The sequence below is a fragment of the Chlamydotis macqueenii genome, chromosome 15, assembly GCF_036417535.1.
Source record: "Chlamydotis macqueenii isolate bChlMac1 chromosome 15, bChlMac1.mat, whole genome shotgun sequence".
Lineage (NCBI taxonomy): Eukaryota > Metazoa > Chordata > Aves > Otidiformes > Otididae > Chlamydotis > Chlamydotis macqueenii.
Window position 1 is genome coordinate 6,828,790 of NC_141570.1, and position 9,451 is coordinate 6,838,240.

A 9,451-nucleotide genomic window follows, 5' to 3' on the forward strand; every position below is an offset into this window, starting at 1 on the left:
CAGGAGATCTGTCCTGAAGAAAGCCAGCCACAGCTTCCAGCTTTACTAGGCTACTTAGGTCAATGGGGAAAAGGTGACTTCTGCTCACCAGCAGGTCCCGAATCAGCAGGGAATGAAAGAAATGGAAGGTTGGCCCAAGCAGCCAAATGGAAGAAAAGAGGCCCTGTTAGTCACTTTAGCCTCGTGGGAAAATTCCCATTTTGCACCAGAAGTAGCAAGGCACAGAACAGCTAAGCTGTTGTTTCTTTAAATCAGTGTTGTGGTTTGATGTGGGATGCCCTTTGGAGCACGGCTGATCAGGCCAAATATGAACGGGGTGTTATCTTCGAACAGCTCATGAGCCTTCCTGAACAGATAGCCTAGAAATAGCCCCCAGTGACTGGCCCTAATCCTAAAGCCTTCTCATGCGCAGATAAACTCTCTACAGCTAGAGGGACAGAGGAAATTACTGATATTCACTCATCTATTTATATTTAGACAAAAGATTAAACAACTTGGAACTGTAATGATATGTCCATGGCGTGGTTCCTGCAAACATGTAAGTGCTTGCAAAACTTCTCTGCATAGGCTTAACTGGAAATGGACTTGAGATTGTGGAAATATTCCAGCAGAGTATACTTATTCAATGAAGGAAAGCTATGGCGAGGGGGAACTTACCAAAACCCACCATTTTAATGAAAAAAAAAAGATTGTAATTTTCACTGAGAAATTCCCATTGAATTTGTGTTTTTACAAAACTCTAAACAATTCCATGGAAGTGAAGCATTGTGACTTTGTGAAGATTGTAGGCATGTTGAAACAAATCTTTGCAATAGGATGTTCTGATGCTATCAGAGCAAAATCACTCAGGATTTCCATTTCATAGGAAATTTCAACTTTTTGTGTTCTTATTTTTTCTGGTAAGGTATGAAAAGAAAAATCAGAAGTTTGTAATACCCCTGGCTTCAAAAGGAAAGTCCAGGTTTCAAAGAGCTTTGCTAAACACCCCTCAACTGCTGACTGGCACTGGGCCAATGCCAAGGTAGGCATCTGGGAAATTTTATGGAATTACTGTGTTATTTCATGTTCTCTTTTCCCACCTTCATTCTTTGAGTAGACACTTCCTTGCAAATAACACCCATTTTATCAGGTGATGAGAAGCAGCACTTCTTCTCCTGCTGTGTCATTCCCCATGACATGGCATGGCACAAGCAACCTTCGACTGGTCACTTGGAAACGCTTTTCTTTTCACCCTCATGTTATTTTCGTCAAGCTAGCTAGAGAGAGTGGTAACTTGTGTTTTGATTGTGTTTACATGGTTTTGCAGGATAGCTGCTCCAAGAAGCTATTTCTGACCATTGCTAACTGCTCTAAGAAGAGTTTTAAAAGAATTTTGGTGTTAGAGAAGACATTAGCATTTCTGATAGTGTTTCATGCTATCTTATGGAAGACTTACACAGATAGGACTGCCGTCCTTGCATTACTTTGCCTTGGTAACATTGTTGTTACGGTCTTAGTGTAGTTCCCAGCCTCACTTTTCCTTCACCTTCTCCCTGAGTCCAAATCCAAGACCAATAGCCTGTGCCTGGGATGCTCAATATACAAAAATGGAAAGTGACAACTCCCATACCATGGGACACCTTCTCTACCAGACCTATCTCTGCAGGACAACAGGGAGCGTTCTTCAGGAGGGTCTGAAAGAGTGGGATGAACCTCTGCAGGAATGCATTCTCATCACAGGTGTCCTCAATTTCTTTTCCAAATGCCTGGACTTTTAAAATACAAATGCACGGCAAAATCACACTGAACCAGCAATTCAGAAATCCAATCTAATGATTCAAGTTTGCCCCTGGCCTCATGAAACACGAGGCCACAGCACAGCTTTCTTCCCCAAGAAGAGACGAAGGAAGAGACTGATGACAGATGTTAATTAGGCTGTAAAAATCACCTCTGGAAAGAGCTCAGACATGATGGGGAGCCTCCCAGTATACATTTCTTTCCTTGAAGCTTATTTGTGAGTCCTAAAGTTACTGTGGAGCCTGGCTACGGAGTGAACAGTGTAAGAGGTGGCATTAAGGAGTGCCTGTTTTCTTAGCAGAGTTATTTTTCCTCCTTGCTTTCTGCAGTATATACTTTATGTTAATTGTAGCAATACATCTGTCCTCAGAGTTTATCAGATTCAAGGAGATAAGCTATTGCCATCAAAGCCCATTCTGAGCTGTGAGCTCCTAAGTAAATCAATGTTACATGAATTAAGATTGCCTTGAGATTGTCTCTATAACTTTTCAGCTGCCCATATCTGGAAAGAGTTTCTGATCAAAGCTCTTTGTAAAAGACGGCTTTAGAAATTTTCTCATGCTGCTTACAAACTCTGTGGCCATTCCATCTCAAACGAGCTTTAATTACCAGTGCTTTAATGGCAGAAATTTTATGATGTTTCAGAAGTGAAATGGTTTATACTCTGATGATAAGGACCGCATAGGAGCCATTAAAAAATAAAGCAGGATTCCACAGCAGGGGATAGGTTTTTAAAATGGATTTTTATGGGTAATTCTTAGCCTTTTCTACCAACAGTGAAGAGAGAAAATGTGTTAATGGCAATTATGTCTTCTTTATTTTCATTAGTTTTAGCTTTTGCTCCTACTTTGCACTTTGCTGTTTTAATGTACAAATTCAACCACAATTTTGTCCATTTGAATACAAAAAATGCCAAACATAATTCTACCTACCACAAAATCTACCTTTTTTAGAGACCATCTATAGGGAATATTTTTCTCGTCTGCAGAGGATGGCTGTCACTACAACATGAGCCCTACCACAAGCTCTACACCGTTCGGAGTGATTGGCATTCTCCACTCATACGATGGCCGCAATGGAGGATAAATATGGAAGGGTGGTCTTGCATGTCAAAGCAGAAATAAACATGTGGTAGCATTGAGGTAGGTGAAGACTGCTAGTACATACAGGAATAACTTCAATTATCCAGTGCTGCTTAGCTCTGGACCCCTAAAAGAGTAAATATTTACTACTCTAAATGAAATATGTATATGTCGTATGAGTATTTATTAAAGTCTATCTTGCATAGGCCAGGGAAGACTAAAAAATATGTAATTGTCAAGTGGTTCCTGAATTAGAAGCTTTCCTCCATGTTGAGAGGTGCTACTCTGAAATTCCACCACCTGCAGAAATCTTCCTCTCGATTCAACTCAATCTCATCTGAAAAGCTTAAATCTATCTAACTGGCAACACTGTTCTCCATGTAGGCCTTTGGGTCCAGGGTGGAGCCTGATAACTGACTCCTCTGGAGCCCTGTGCTATCTTTACCTTTGCCACCAGTTTGTGGTGTGAAAATGGGCAAATTTCTTGTCATCCGTGGTAGTGTAAATATTGTATCTGAAGTGCAGGCCAAGCCTGTGCTGAAGGCCAAACTTGTCCAAGAAATTTGGACGCAGTGCAGATGAGTGCAAAGCACAGGGAAGAGGACAGGTTTGACTCTTCTGGACTGTGACTTCCTCTGCGTGCATGGTGAAATGGCTCTAGCAGCTACTGCAAGGCAAATAATAATGCCACGATTTTTCACAGTTTAGTTTTAGCTTGCTTGAAGGAGCGGATCTGACCTAGTCTCAGCCTGGACAATCCTCTGGCATGGGAAGGTTGCCTTGATTTATGCCTGCCCTTGACAGGATCCAGGTGGCCCAAGGAGAGTGCTAGGTTGTCGCTGTTCCCCGCTCCAGATGAGTGCTGGGTGTTTCTCAGTCGTATCCGGGTCACTCAAGCAGCAATATGATCTTGGTCATTCCATAGAGTTGTAAATCAGGCGACAAAACCCCACATTTGGAACAGTTACTGTCATTGCCTAGGGCAAAACCGCAGACAGGACTTTATTTTCTTTGAACAAAATTAAAATGAGAAATAAAAATGCTGCTTTTGACAGCAGTTTAATTTTAAAGAGATGGCATATTAAATATTGTTTATTAGGGCAACAAGTTAATTACGCAACCTCTTTCCATTGCATCTTGTTTATAGGAATAGACTGAATCATCCTAGCTTATTGTGCTTCACATCTGTTAGGGCTGGCTTTCTTTGTGGCAGATCAGCTACACCTTTGCAATATTTTGATACAGATCACAATGTGTTTGTCTGTAAAGCTGCATCATCAGGCTAACATTTTCAGACAACCTTGGGTTGAGTGGGTTTCTGAAGGTTGGCAGCACAGGCATCTTTCTATTTACCGTCTTCCTAAAAATAAAAGAGGTTGCAGCGAGGATAAGTAATTGTACTCAAGAAATATGCTGGTTTACTTCTACCACAACTTCCTTAACCCTTTTGCTGGCTTGGGTGCTTCTTTAATCCACAAATTGTCATGCTTCCATAAAATGAATATTTTTTTAAAGCCGAATACCAGTCCTGCAGGGAAGCTCTTCGTGACAGGCAAGCTACATGCTGATATTCTTGGCAATGTGGTCTTATTCATTAGTATAAAAATTTAGTTGATATATCTGGTCATAGGATTATAAAAATCTCTCACAAGATAAAAAAAAAAAGCTGTATTAAAAATAACATTAAAGAAGTGGAAGCCAATAAAACCATCTGAAAATCATATGGCTACGGGCTATCACATTGAACAGATATATTTCCAAAACGATCTAGAAAGCTTTTCTTGAGTGCTAGGAGCAGTAACAGAGAGGCTGTGTTCATACACACATGTGTGTGCACATGCACATACGCATTCTGACATTTTTGACCCTTTTTACTGGGTACCTCTCTTCTTTAGGAGTGCAAAGTACATTGAAAAGGCTTCATTTTCACTGGTGGAGCTCAGTATACTTGCACAAACCAGCTTGTATCAGAATTGGGCCCTGAATACCTTTTTTTTCCCCCCAATGATGGATAATAAATCTTCCATCTGAAAGGTTTTCAGACACGCTCCTACTTGACTCAAGAGTAGTATTCATCGGAAAAAAAACTTTGATGGAAAAGAGGTTTTTTTTCCCCATCAGTAAAATGCAGTAGCACCAAAATAATAATAATAAAAAAGTAGTTTGTGAGCTCATGTTGCTTTTGGGGAAATTTCATTTCAGAAAAAGTGATGAAAAATTCCCAATAATGTTGAAACATCCTGAATTAGCTCCATACTTGAAAAAAAAATGGCAGATATATTATTTACTTGTGAAATTGTGTCATTTGTTTTTAAAAATAAATGCTGTATTATATATTATTTAAATTAGAGAACAGCCATGAGTGAAACACAACTTTTAATTTCTATCAAAGTAAAAGTTTTTCATGTGAAAGAAAATAAATTTTATTCTGAAAGGGAATTATATAATTGCTGGAATCCTCAAATGTCTGTGCAATGAAATTTCAATTCCCTGCTTCATTTTGTTCAGGAGCAAAATTATCAGTGGTGAAAAAGATCCCCAAAAAGAAAACAATGTGTTGATTCACCAAGCAACTCATTTATTTCTCTGAGTCCTGCAGTCTTTTGGGTTCTAACCTCACTTACTTTTTTTTGTTTCAAATGCTACAGTCCATATTCTATGGAAAGCTTTCCTCTCCCAGATTCAAGATCTGGTGGTTGAAATTTCAGAGAACACATTGGTCCATTTCTTTCTCTTGACTTCAACATGTTTTCTCTTCAGGTTTGCTGTGTGAAAATTGTGTGTATAATCAATCAGCAAGGAACTGCCCTATTGCCAGGTACATCCACAAGACTTTCTAAATTTTACAAAAGTAAAAATGTACATTGAAGGTGTGACATTTCCTCCCGGGGTCACAATCTGTGTGATTCCTAACTACAATTAATGCTTTTGTTCCCATTTCTTTGTAAGAATTTACTCTATGCTATGTAACAAGTAAGGAATGGTGGCTCGCAAGCAAAATGTCCCCAAGTGAACCCTGTCAGAAGCAGCATACTTATGGAGAGCCATAGCAGGAGAAAGTCCCAAGGAGAGCAGACCAGGTGTCACCTGGTTGATCACCGTCTTTATGAAACCACAGACTACGGTTTCCTGGAGAGACTCTTATGCTAGTTTTGGGTGAATATGTAGAATAAATAACTGCTGATTCCTCTGAGATCTTGCTCCAAGCCAGTTGCCTTCTTCCATGTACAGAAAACTGGTGTGACCACACTGGTGTGTGGACCTCCAAGGGTTCCTCCACTGGGAAGAAGTAATAAATACCAGTCAGTACGTGAGGTAAAGGCTTATTTTTTACTTTCTCTTGGGGAGTAACCTCTTAGAGGAAGCAAAAGTGGGGCATGTTTAATCAAAGATGGCAAATTTTTTTGAGAAAGATACAGTACTTAATTTCATAGCTGAGATTGCACAAACTACATTGTAGCAAGTAGAGTTTATAAATCAGAGATGTGGATTAGCTTCCAAGCTGATGTAACTGAAGACTTTTATCCTGTTGCCATAAAAAAAAAAACCACCAAAAACAACAAACAGACAAGATAGGCCCAAATAATAATCCTTATTAACTAAGGACATTTTTATCCCTTAAAGGTACTTTTCTTTGGGGTCTTGCCAGGTCCTTCAGGCTCTACATCCTACAGCTGTGGATGCCTCTCTTTTTTACAGTGCTATGCTTACTGAATGATATCAGTCTTCTTAAAATATAATAAAACAGGTAATCTCCGTCTGGAGCTAAAAAAGGAGAACTTGTCTTGAAAGTATCTCAACCTCCAATTCTCCTCTGCAGGTAAGTGTGGAATAGTCGTCTTCACACTTTCAGTTTTTTCCCTCATTTGTAGTAGAGAAAATAGCAACAACATAGGGAAAGATAGCACACAAATGAGGGCTCTGTGGTGAAAGAGAAGTCTGGATATCATGGCCAACTTGCATGAAATGAAGTTTCTGTTAGTGACATCTAGATGACTTGAAGTTAGTATGCCTTTCTCAGTCCTTGGAGCTGGATATCAGCAGCTTACAACAGATTCCTTCAATGCGTGCCCCCTTCTTCTACCTCTAGTGCTCTCCTAAATAATTTGGACAAGAGAGAGGATGAAACTCCACAGCTTGTCGCCCAGGATTGAGCCAATTTTCTTTGTCTGATGAATAGGGACAAAAGAAAAATAATAGAGACGTCTACACATTTAAACTAGCAAAAATACTATGTCCAGGGAAGTATCAGTGCTACAGGAGAGAGAGCCAAGAACAAAGAGGCTGAAGCTGGGACTGCCAGTCTGCACTGCAGCCCTTTCTGCTCCTGTTTGGTAGCTGGAGGAAAGGTGATGTTCATAGCACAACCAGCTTTCTAGCTGCACCTTCATTTGGTTGTGCCAATAAACCCAGACTCTGAGGGGTGACGTGTTTTTCTGTTTACCGTTTGTTCTCAGTCCTACCAGTCTTCCCAAAACTACTTCACAGCAAGAATTCCAAGGATTCCATCTGATTTTTCCAAGTACTGGAATTTTCTGTGATCCTGCTCCAGTTTGAAGGGGTATCAGTGGATGCATTAAAACATTCCCTTTTTTGTTGCTTTCCCATTCTGCTTTGGCAACAGACCGGCTTAAAAATCCAGAAACAATCCTTCCAGTTCTTGGTTTTGGGCACACAATGCAAGCATTGTGCATTGCCTAAATGGAGCAGATTCCAGTTGTTTACGCATCTTCATGTGGCATTGTCAGGCTTAAGCAATTTGTCTGCTGATAGCCCCATATTAGGAGTTCTCATTTGCAGTATAACTGGAAGATATGATCAGAAACAGATCTGTGGTAGTCCACACATCATTGCCAACTGTGTGGAGTGATAGACAGCCTCGTGAAAAGGCACAGGATGAGCTGAGCCAGAAATGTTTTGCTACTCTGAGTGACACTGTTGTGTATGCATGATTCACGTTTGTCGTGAAAGCAAGCATGAAAATGTGTCAGATGGCATCTCAAGAGAAGGTAGATAAGGAGAAAGATGTGACTACTTCCAGCTGGATTTTCCTTTTTGGACACTGGAGTCTCTGAGCTGAATTGCATTTGACTACTGTAAGACATAGTAGTAAGAATAATAATAGCAATAATAATAAGGTCTTAAGCCATTTCAGGTGTGTTGGTCTTTGTCATCTGCTTTGAACTCTTAATTTTGCTTCTTTCTCTAGAGAAGGGCATGCTGTGAACAAGGGCAACTTGATATGGCTTTCATTTTGGAAAAGCTTTCCTGGAGTTTTCCAGTTTCAGGGAGCTGTGTATGAAGGCATGCATACGGTCTAATTAAAAGCTTATGTGGCTGAGGTAGATAAATAAGGGGAAGTTTTATTTGAAAAGAACACTGCTGCATTTTGGTGAGGCTTTTAGCTGAAAGACATTTTGATTTGCCACATCCCAAAAAAGTTTGCACCTCCGTGCTGGCCTGCAGACCTCGTGTTCCCAGCCCTTTCTGACACTGGATCTGTCTTGCTGCACTTCTATTTGCATTTTATAAACTTAAATTCTGGTTTGCACCAACATGCCTTGCCTGTAATCAGTCCCTGCTCTGCAGCTCATGATGAAGACAACTCACCTTGAGCTTTCAGGCTGTACTTTGTAAACCTTGATGTGCAGGAAGCCAGGCTGGTTAAGCATAACAATCCTTTCTGGATAAAAGCTATGTGACTTTGTCATACAGATTTCTTTGTTTAATTCCATCTTTACAGCTCATTACAAGTGTAAACCCACATGTTTAATATACAACTGTGGCCTGCTGCGTTACCATTTGCTAACAAAAATTTCTGTTTTCTGACCACTAGTAGAATCATAGAATCATAGAATCTTAAAGTTGGAAGAGATCTCCAAGATCACCAAGTTCAACCATCAACCCAACACCACCATGTCCACTAAACCATGCCCTGGAGTGCCGCATCTACACATTCTTTGGACACCTCCAGAGATGGTGACTGCACCACTTCCTTTGGCATTCTGTTCCAGTGCCTGATCACTGTTTCAGTAAAGAAGTGTTTCCCAATATCCAACCTAAACCTCCCCTGCCACAACTTGAGGCCATTTACTCTTGTCTTATCACAAGTTATTTGGGAGAAGAGACCAACATCCTACCAACATTCAGCAATCAGCTCATGCATTTGCAAGTGTTCTTCGAGGCTGAGGAAGACCATTCAATATGGGATAAGAAACAAGGATTTTTTATCTCACTGTCTCATCTTACCCTCTAGCACTGAAGACAAAATGAAGATGCTGGTAGGTACCTGAGAGAAGCAAGAGGCAGGCTGGGATGCAGCAGCAGCCACAGAGGATAAAGACTGGAGGGATCAATAGGCCTTTGGGATGCCGTTACATTGCATTCCAAATTTGGAGGCCAGTTTTCCCACTTCTATCTGCCACCTTGCAGACTGTCCAACAACTCTTTTGCCTCATCCTTCACCAGGGCTCACCCACAGAGGAAAATGCTTCATACATACTGGTATAGGCTCCTCTCAGCTCAAACAGTCGAGATATGACTTTTTTCTCTCTAAGTCCAGTCTTGCTGGTCAGGTAGGTGAAACCCAGCAG